Source organism: Culex pipiens, chromosome 1, assembly GCF_016801865.2.
Source record: "Culex pipiens pallens isolate TS chromosome 1, TS_CPP_V2, whole genome shotgun sequence".
Classification (NCBI taxonomy): domain Eukaryota; kingdom Metazoa; phylum Arthropoda; class Insecta; order Diptera; family Culicidae; genus Culex; species Culex pipiens.
The window spans coordinates 72044101-72053426 of NC_068937.1; the positions used below are offsets into that span (position 1 = coordinate 72044101).

At 47.0% G+C, this 9326-nt stretch overlaps 1 long non-coding RNA gene across 1 annotated transcript; it reads right to left on the minus strand.

Annotated features, from left to right (window-relative positions):
• Positions 1-3848: 3848 nt before the first annotated feature.
• On the minus strand, positions 3849-7248 carry LOC120431587 (uncharacterized). The gene is made up of 3 exons (XR_005607923.2): positions 6043-7248; positions 4213-5970; positions 3849-4157 (listed from the first exon to the last, which is right to left on the minus strand). It is a non-coding gene; the product is annotated as an uncharacterized LOC120431587 (long non-coding RNA).
• Between the last annotated feature and the right edge of the window lie 2078 nt (positions 7249-9326).

Below are 9326 nucleotides of genomic sequence, written 5' to 3' on the forward strand. Positions count from 1 at the left end.
TTCTAAATAAATTGGTCATTTCATGATTATTATATTGCATATTATTTGTGTCAGGCGTTCGTAAAACTATGTTGTCGAAACTTTGACTAATATATAAGGTGTATTTCTTTAGAAAATGTGCTCCCAGAATTGCATCATCAGCGAAATGCTTCAAAATGTAGAATTTTCCCTCGTATTTTGAATTTCCTATCAATAAAATCATATTTACAGATCCTACTGTATCTTCTGCTATTCCATGAACCCCTCTAATGGAAATTCTATCGTTGAAATCAATGTTAGTTAAACGCATATTACTAACCACATCCCATCTTACAAAATTGTTACATGATGCGGAGTCAATTATAAATTTGTGAAATTTTGTTGGCCTTGCCAAGGTAGCAATATTTGCATAAAATATTGAATCAATATTGAAATTGATTTTTAATGTTTCATGTGGTGGAATGTATTCGTTAAATTGCAGTTTAAAATTATTTGGAATTTGATTTTTATTGCGTCGACTATTTGTATAAGTTCGTTTTAAAGTGCTCTTTGCAGTATTCGTTTTATAACATTCATAAAATTTGTTAGCTTGATAATTATTTCTTTGATAAAAATTTGTATTTTTATTGTACCTGAAATTTCTGAATTTGTTATGGTTTGAATTTTCAGTACTAGCAAGTAACCTTTGTTCGAGAGTTCTTAAAGACTCTCTGTCAATTCGTTCATTTTCTAAAAATTCTAGCAAATTTTCCAACTTCATATGACGGTTATTCGTGGCAATTTCTTTGATTTCATTATTTATAATTCCAACTAAAAAGTGGCTTTTTAAGGTATAAGCTGTAAATGAATTTTCATTGTAACTTTGATCAATTTTTTATGATTTCGTATTTTATGTCGAGAACTCTACCTGCATATGATTTAAATGTTTCATCCCGTCCTTGTTTCAGAGTTTCAATTTGTTCAATTATACTACCAAAAGTAGTTTTGATACTAAACTCTCTAATTAAATTTGCCTTGGTTTCTTCCCAAGTGTTTGCATAAATTCGTTTAATACGAGCTGCTGCTTTAAATTTTAGTTTCATAAAAACAATATTTAAAAATTTACTCTGATCTTCGCCTTCAGGAATTTGATCAGCATAATAATCTGTTAACATTAAAAATTGGTCCAGTGAGTCTAATGACCCATCAAATTCTGGAATAAGCTGGATTAAATCCGTCATCTCCAAATTCGCCATCTTTAAGCGTGTTTTTAACTATTTACATCAAATTTCGGTATAACTTTTGTTTACTCACCCTAAACTGCCAGATTTCCATGGTCGTCTTCTTGGGTGTTTGATGCGGCTGAATTTCGTCTCCAGTTGATCCAGATGATCTCGTCATTGTTGAATCCCTAGTGTTGTCCATCGTTGGCCGGTTTTGAAATTTTCGATGCTTCTGCCATTGGTCGAGCCCGTTTTGATTCCATCTCGTACTGTTGCACATTTGCTTCCATCTTAGAACTCCTCACATAACATTTTCTTCAATTTAACGTTTTTTTTTACACTATTTTAACTGTTTGTTACTTCGCGAAATCATTTTGTTCATTAACTTTCACACATAGTCGCATTTTCAACTCTCGGTTTTGTCCAATCATAATGGCGTGTCCAAACACACACAGCGTTGCTTTCCGCTAGTCACCACCTGAACGGCCCGAGCGGTTTAGGCTTTCAGGATTTTTGTGATATTTACTTGTAGAGTCAAAACAGATCAGTAAACTTCACTTATTTGTATATTACACTTTTTAAAGATTACATTTTTGCGGTAACACTCTCAACTTTTACGCGCACGATCACATCACTCAACTTTTTGGTTGCTAATTTCATTAAGACTTTCGTCGAGCCAATTATCTACGTTGAAGCCAGACTTGTCCTCCAGACCTCTTCGCCGAACCATGCCAGACCCCGAACTCCTAAGTCCCGGGTGGACTCTTCACGGCGGCTAAGTCCCGGCGGACTCTTCACAGCGGCTAAGTCCCGGCGGACTCTTCACGGCGGCTAAGTCCCGGCGGACTCTTCACGGCGGCTAAGTCCCGGCGGACTGCGGCTTCCACCGCTAAGTCCGGCTGGACTGGGGCCTCTGCTACACGCAACCTAGACTTCGGTCAAATTCGCCGAAATTCTCGGTAAATTTATCAGAAATTCTCTGATAGAGCGTCTCTATCAGAGAATTCTCCGTCAAAGCATTATCAGAGATCTCTGTCAAATTCACGAAGCTTTAAAATGAATAATTTGTCACTGTATTGTGACATCGATTCGTTCATAATGTGGATGTATTGTAGTGAACCTTATTAAAAAAATAGTTCCACATCCCGCCACTACCCAGTAAGAAATACGTGGCCGACCGGGTCTGATCGTCAGAGCGACGATCAGTCCTACAGGGGCCGATGCGGGTCTGATTTTGAGACACGCATCAGACCCGAATCAAGGTATTTTGCACCCGAAACGTCAACCTGTCAAGGTTGTTCGAACATCGCAAGAGGCCTACGTGCGGGGCCGATGTAAGAACGACGTCGTGGTGAAAAATCGGACGCGCGTCAACCCCGTTTTTTATTTTCTTTTTCTCGCATCTGTCATCTTGTTTGTTGTTTTGATTGAAATATTTTGCTGGTGTTTATGTTTTTATTCAGTTTTTTCCTGGTTTACATTGATTTTCTTAAAAAATAGCTTCAAAGAACATAACAATTTTGGTGTCCATCATTTTTTCCCCATCAGGGCATCCGCTTGGTTCGGGATTTCCACCAGCCAGGCCGGGCCGGCTGGTTCCTCCAGATAGTCGTGCTTGCAGTTACCGGGAAGATTTTGAACGGAGGCGGACCGGAAGCGATCAAGCGGCACACGAGTAAGGGAAGTTTTGGTTGGTGGATCCGAGTTCGCCGTTTATGGAACTGGGCACGTTGGCCGCACATGGAATATACGGCAAGGATTGTTACGGTGGTGGGTCTGGGTGCTGGGCGTGGATTGTGTGATCGTGGCGAACGATGCCACGGTAAAGGGCGGAAGTTACCATCCGATTACGGTGAGAAAGCATCTGAGTGCGCAGAAGATTTTACAGGAAAATAATCCACCATGATCCGGTGGCTTGAATCTACCGCGGCCAGACGCCTTCGAGCCTGTTCCTTCCAGCGTCGTTCCAAGGGCACTTCCAGATTGGCGACCGTCAGTCGAACATGTTCCGTGCTGCCTCTTTCCAAGGGAACCTCGAGATCCATTGCCGTTCCGCATGGCAATTCCGGATTGCTTGAACCTGTTAGAAAAGAATTAGTGTTAGTGTTATCTGAATCAAGAAAATGTCACGAATATATTACGCGCGTCCGTGCAGCTTTTGATCCGTCCTTTCGAGGGCGCTTGCTGGGCGGTGACCATTCGGCGAGCCTGTTCCGTGCAGCCTTGTTCCGAGAACTTACAGGTTAGCAACTTGAGGGTCTTTTCCTTCCAGTATCGTTTCTAGGGCACTTCCACTTTGGCGACCGTCCGGTGAACCTTTTTAGAGCTGGGATGTCCTGGGCGGTTGCCCGCTTGATTCGATAGGGTATTGAGTGAGGTTGGGACGTGATATGGTGATGTTTTTATTGATGCTCGGGGGATTGTACTCCATGGTTGGTTTGTACTCATCGTCGCGAATGCCACCTCCTCATCCGGAAGCAGGGTTTTTGAGCTTGAAAGAGAGAAGGTTAGTTTGGAACATTTGAAGGATGTTTACCTAGGTTAACGCCATCGGATACGCGCTCCAAGATGGTCCAGTTGCGAGGCACCGAGTTGCAACTGACTGAAGTTGGAAGTCCGAAACTGGACCCTCAGCAAGTTGTTCTATTCCGATCGTAGTAGGGAGAATGTCCTTGGATGGACCACGGAGGAGATGGTGCACGTTCCATAACGAAGCATAAGTATTCGTCGTCCATCTTTTTGATCTCTTACATACGCGTACCGCTTCCGTCCTTCTCGGTGAGTGTCTCCGTTATGTTGACGATGGTAAGGTTCCTCAGTTTGAAGACCGTCTGTTGACGGCAAGCGAGGTCGAATCCGCCGTCATGCCATTTGTCTAGAAAATCCAGCGCGTGACTTTTTTTTGGCATCTCTGGTCCTACGTCCTGGTCGATCCATGTCCTCCCACTTTTTGGGGGTGGCGCAACATTATTTGACCTGGAAGATGGAAAAGTTAGTTGGTATTGAGAAATGTAAAGAATGATTGTTTAACCTAAGCTCTCGCAGCATTGGTTCCGCTACCACCGGCTTCTCCTGGACCATCTCCAAGTGGTACAGCTGTCCGACTTCAGCTTCGATTCCACAGCTCGCGAATCGTGTTGCTGGTGGTACTGGTTTTTTTTTGCCCAACGCAGCGACTGCCTCCACCAGACGATGATCCTACTTTTCCGCTTCACTCTCCAAAGATCTGTTGCAGCTGCTGATTGTGCTGGCGATGGCAGTTGTCATCACTCAAAGGGCCTTGATTGAACTGCGTTGTACTGTTGTACGGCCACCGCCGCCGCTCATCTTGCTGGACGACTTCGGGCACCGCTGCTGAAGCGATCCTCCTCATCGGAGTCAATACGACGCATGATAATCATGGTACGATCTATTCCTCAACGCTGCTGCTGTCCCGCTGGTCGACACTTGCCCCCTGCTGCTGCTCCTGACTTACGCTTCCGCCGAGGTTCTGATGATTTGTACCGCCCGAGACGAAGCTCAGTATTTCATTGTTCCGCCTCCGCCAACATTGTTATTTTGCATTCCACTATTGTCCCGGTTGTCCATCGGTCCCAACGAAGGTGGACCGTCCGACGGAGGCGATGGCGATCCGGAACATCCACCTGCTCCTCCGCTACCACAATACATCTGTATCTGCGCACGGAACTGCGGCGGTAACGAAGCTTGCTGCCCGTGGCCCGGGGCCGCTTGGTTGCTGTTTAGCCCGTTCATCACCGAACACTAACTAGCTCATATTGGCCACAGCCTGCTTGTTTGGAGTTATCTCGACGGATTTGCTGCATTCGTGGGATGCCACCGGAATCAGCAGCATGGAACGATCGTGCTGCTTGCGAATGTCCACGTCAGCCGGATCAACTTCCGGTATCCTTGCGGCGGTACCTCACTCACGTTAAGTCGGGATTCAGTTGATGTGATGATTGCTAACGGAACCATTATCATAAGCTACTCTATAACGGCGATTTATGCGCCGGATGGCAGCCGGTTTCGTCTGGGTCGAAACGAAAGTATCCTGCGAGACACGACGCCGCGCTATTGGCAAGACTAACTTTCACATTCTCCTCGGCCAAAGAGGTGGCACACAGCACGGCCTTTTCCGGATCGAACTCAGCAGCTGAACCATGTTGGTGACGCCCCGGGAGGTCGGTTCCGCCGTCATTTCCATTGAAGTGGTTTTGAAGTTTGGTTGAGGATCCACGTTGGACCGCTTGTTATGGACAAGTACATGGATCGGTCTTCGTCAACCGAACCTGGACGCGTTCGTAGAGCATCTCAATCATTGTCAGCCTATTTACAGAGAAAAAAAATATTACACTGAGATTAGCCTTCTTTGTTCTCTCAACTTGCAGGTTCTCGGGCGACACAGGAAACGGCCATCGCGGGATCCTAATCGAGCTGTTCTAATCCGTCGGCGAATCTCTTGAGTTCTTAAAAAGATGATTGCGTACACCCAGGTTGGATATATCCGCTTCTAGCACCGATGTATTGCACGTGTCCTACGTGCCCGGCTATCCTCACTCACGTTGGGCCGGAATTAAGTCTGTGGCGGCCGGAATCATCTGGGCGTAACTTCGCCGTAACCAACCAGCAGGACAGCTTTCATTTTCTCCTCGGTCAACGATGCGACACGTGTCAACGATGCTCAGCTTCTGGTCCGCTTTGTTGTTGAACTGCGAGGTCAGTTCCGTCGACGAGCTATTTGTCTAGTGCCGGCCCCTTTTGGCAGACTAAAGCCTTCCACGCGCACGTGCTGGAAAAAACGAAATTCAAATGAGATTTTCACCCAGAATTCAAAGTGCCAGAAAACTGTACTGTACTGTACTTCTTGACACGATGCAACTCCAAGGAGGTCCGATACAGCTTAGAAGTGCTGAATGATGGGCCAATTTCTTTTGTCCAGGGCAACTGGATCAGCTCTTGGAAGTTGATGGGCATACCAAGATCTTTCCTAAATTCTATTGCATAATTCTCCGGACATGTCACTGTTGGCCACCCTCCTGCGGCCGGTTTTGACCTTCGACGCCAACCATGTCCCGCCAATGTTTGTTGTACTCATCCGGAACTTCACTGTTAGGGTGGGACGGAGCTGTCTATCGCGTTAAGAAAGAAACCTACAAGGAACGACGGTGCGGCGTTCATCGGAACCACCCAGCTGGACGCTTTCTAAATCTCCTCGTTCATGGCCGCTTTGATGACACACTGCAGGATCGGTTCCGTTGGTTTTAGGGACGCCGGATCTGTTGGCTCTTGATCCGATTGAAGGGGTTTTCGCTAAGCTCATCACTATTGCTCATACAGAGCGGAATTGAACCACTTTCCGCGACCGAGCCGGACCACTTTCCGTATCCACTGGCCAAGGCTATTAAGACGAGATGAAATTCTAAAAGAAAAGATTGTTTGTTTCCCTTAAACACGAGCTTTTTTTTCCTTACTGTTTCTCTGGTGGCATCGGTAGCTTCTCCCGGTATTTAGCCATTCCTGTCGTCGTTCCCGATGGTTTCACAGCACCACAGACCACTCCGTCACCGCTGGCCACTGGTTCCAAAATTGATGTGTTGGTTCTGGCAGGGGACGTAACGAAGCTGAAGTCGTCGTTCTCTACACCAGAATCGGTGTCCAGCGAGATTTCGCTGCTGCCCTTCTGCTCTGGAAGTAGAGGAAAAAAGAATATCATTGCCGGAAATCGTGTTTACGCCCGCAGTGAAACTCACTTCCGTAATTTACTTACTCTTCCGCTGAAACCGTTGCTGTTGCACGCCATTGTTCCTGACCACGGAGTTCTTTTTGTGCCAGATTCAACTTATTAAAAAATCAAAATCGTACCGGAAAAATGTGGCTTAGCTTTTTCCACGATCAAAGACGCAAACAACGCGAAGAGTTTTCATTTGACAGAACTTCCGAAAAATTCGCAAGCATGAATGAAAGAGATAGCATGCTTTGCGAAACATCGATGAAAATACAAAGCATGCTTTCTCTTTCACTCTTCCACGCAGCATACAGTTCATCGAAATTTTCGAAAAACATCGTTGCCTTACAAAACATCGTGGGTCTACGGACTTTCGATCTGGGTAGAGGCACGTTGCGGCAGCCGTCACACACATACCACCGTATGTTTTGTATGTATTGGTGAGAGTGGACCGTTTATCTCACACACACACTAATCGAAAACAGGAGCTGTCAAAATTGGATCTCTCATGGCCTCCTTCAATGAAAGGAGTGTCAGCAAAACAAAACGGAATTAATTTTAAATATTTATTTCGCTCAATTTTTACATCGAAATCTAAATTATCCACACCTGCAGGTTGACGAAAGGAGTAAAATTAGGTACGACGAAATTGTGATCTTCGGAAACACTCGAGCGCCAGTCTAAACTAGTTTCACGTATCTGGCCATAAAAAAAAAAAACACCAGCAAGAGCCACTCGGGGGCGATCCGTGCTGCTAACGCTGTCGATTCTCCACGGGGCCGTTTCCGTCCAACCATCTGGACATCGTGAACAATTTTCCGAGACATCTCCGTCGTTCAGCTGGCGTTCCGTGCGGTGGACGATCTCTGGCCATCGTGATCGATTTCTTGGGGACATCTCCGTTGTTCACCTGGCCATTTAGGACACCTGTAAGAATGAAAAGAAAATTCGTGGCCACTCGGTGGCAAATCGTGCTGAGAACGATGTCGATGCTCCACAGGACCGGTTCCGCCAAGGCAACCCATCTTCGACGATTTCTCGGGGACATTTTCGTTGTTCACTTGACAGACACGTCCACGCACCTGGCTATGTAGGACACCTGTAAGAATGAAAAGAAAATTCGTGGCCACTCGGTGGCAAATCGTGCTGAGAACGATGTCGATGCTCCACAGGACCGGTTCCGCCAAGGCAACCGGCCATCTTCGACGATTTCTCGGGGACATTTTCGTTGTTCACTTGACCGACACGTCCACGCACCTGGCCATGTAGGACACCTGTAAGAATGAAAAGAAAATTCGTGGCCACTCGGTGGCAAATCGTGCTGAGAACGATGTCGATGCTCCACAGGACCGGTTCCGCCAAGGCAACCCATCTTCGACGATTTCTCGGGGACATTTTCGCACTTGACCGACACGTCCACGCACCTGGCTATGTAGGACACCTGTAAGAATGAAAAGAAAATTCGTGGCCACTCGGTGGCAAATCGTGCTGAGAACGATGTCGATGCTCCACAGGACCGGTTCCGCCAAGGCAACCGGCCATCTTCGACGATTTCTCGGGGACATTTTCGTTGTTCACTTGACCGACACGTCCACGCACCTGGCCATGTAGGACACCTGTAAGAATGAAAAGAAAATTCGTGGCCACTCGGTGGCAAATCGTGCTGAGAACGATGTCGATGCTCCACAGGACCGGTTCCGCCAAGACAACCGGCCATCTTCGACGATTTCTCGGGGACATTTTCGTTGTTCACTTGACCGACACGTCCACGCACCTGGCCATGTAGGACACCTGTAAGAATGAAAAGAAACTTCTTGGCCACTCGGTGGCAATTCGTGCTGAGAACGATGTCGATGCTCCACAGGACCGGTTCCGCCAAGGCAACCCATCTTCGACGATTTCTCGGGGACATTTTCGTTGTTCACTTGACCGACACGTCCACGCACCTGGCCATGTAGGACACGCGCCACCACCACAGCTGCCACCATTTCGATCCTCCGCAAAATTTTTGCTCGGTTCGGAAACCCGGAAGTGATGGTGACCGACAACGGCCCGCAGCTAACCAGCGACACCTTCGAGCAGTTCTGCGAGTCCAACGGGATCATGTACCTCAAAACAGCACCGTTCCACCCCCAAAGCAACGGGCAGGCGGAACGTTTTGTTGACACCTTCAAGAGGACAGTCAAGAAAATTCGGGCGGGAGGGGAAGATCTGGACGAAGCTCTCGAAGCTGCAGATTCAGCCATCTCCCCTCAAAGAAGAAGCTACTCGCGACCGCCTGTCCAGCAACATCAACGAGAAGCTCGAAGCGATAGAAAAGGGTGCAACTTTGGCCTAAACCTGCTCTCGAACAGTGAACTCCTGTAGGCTAGCCATGAACAAGATCCCTTACCATGAAGGTGAAGACGTCAGGGACCTGG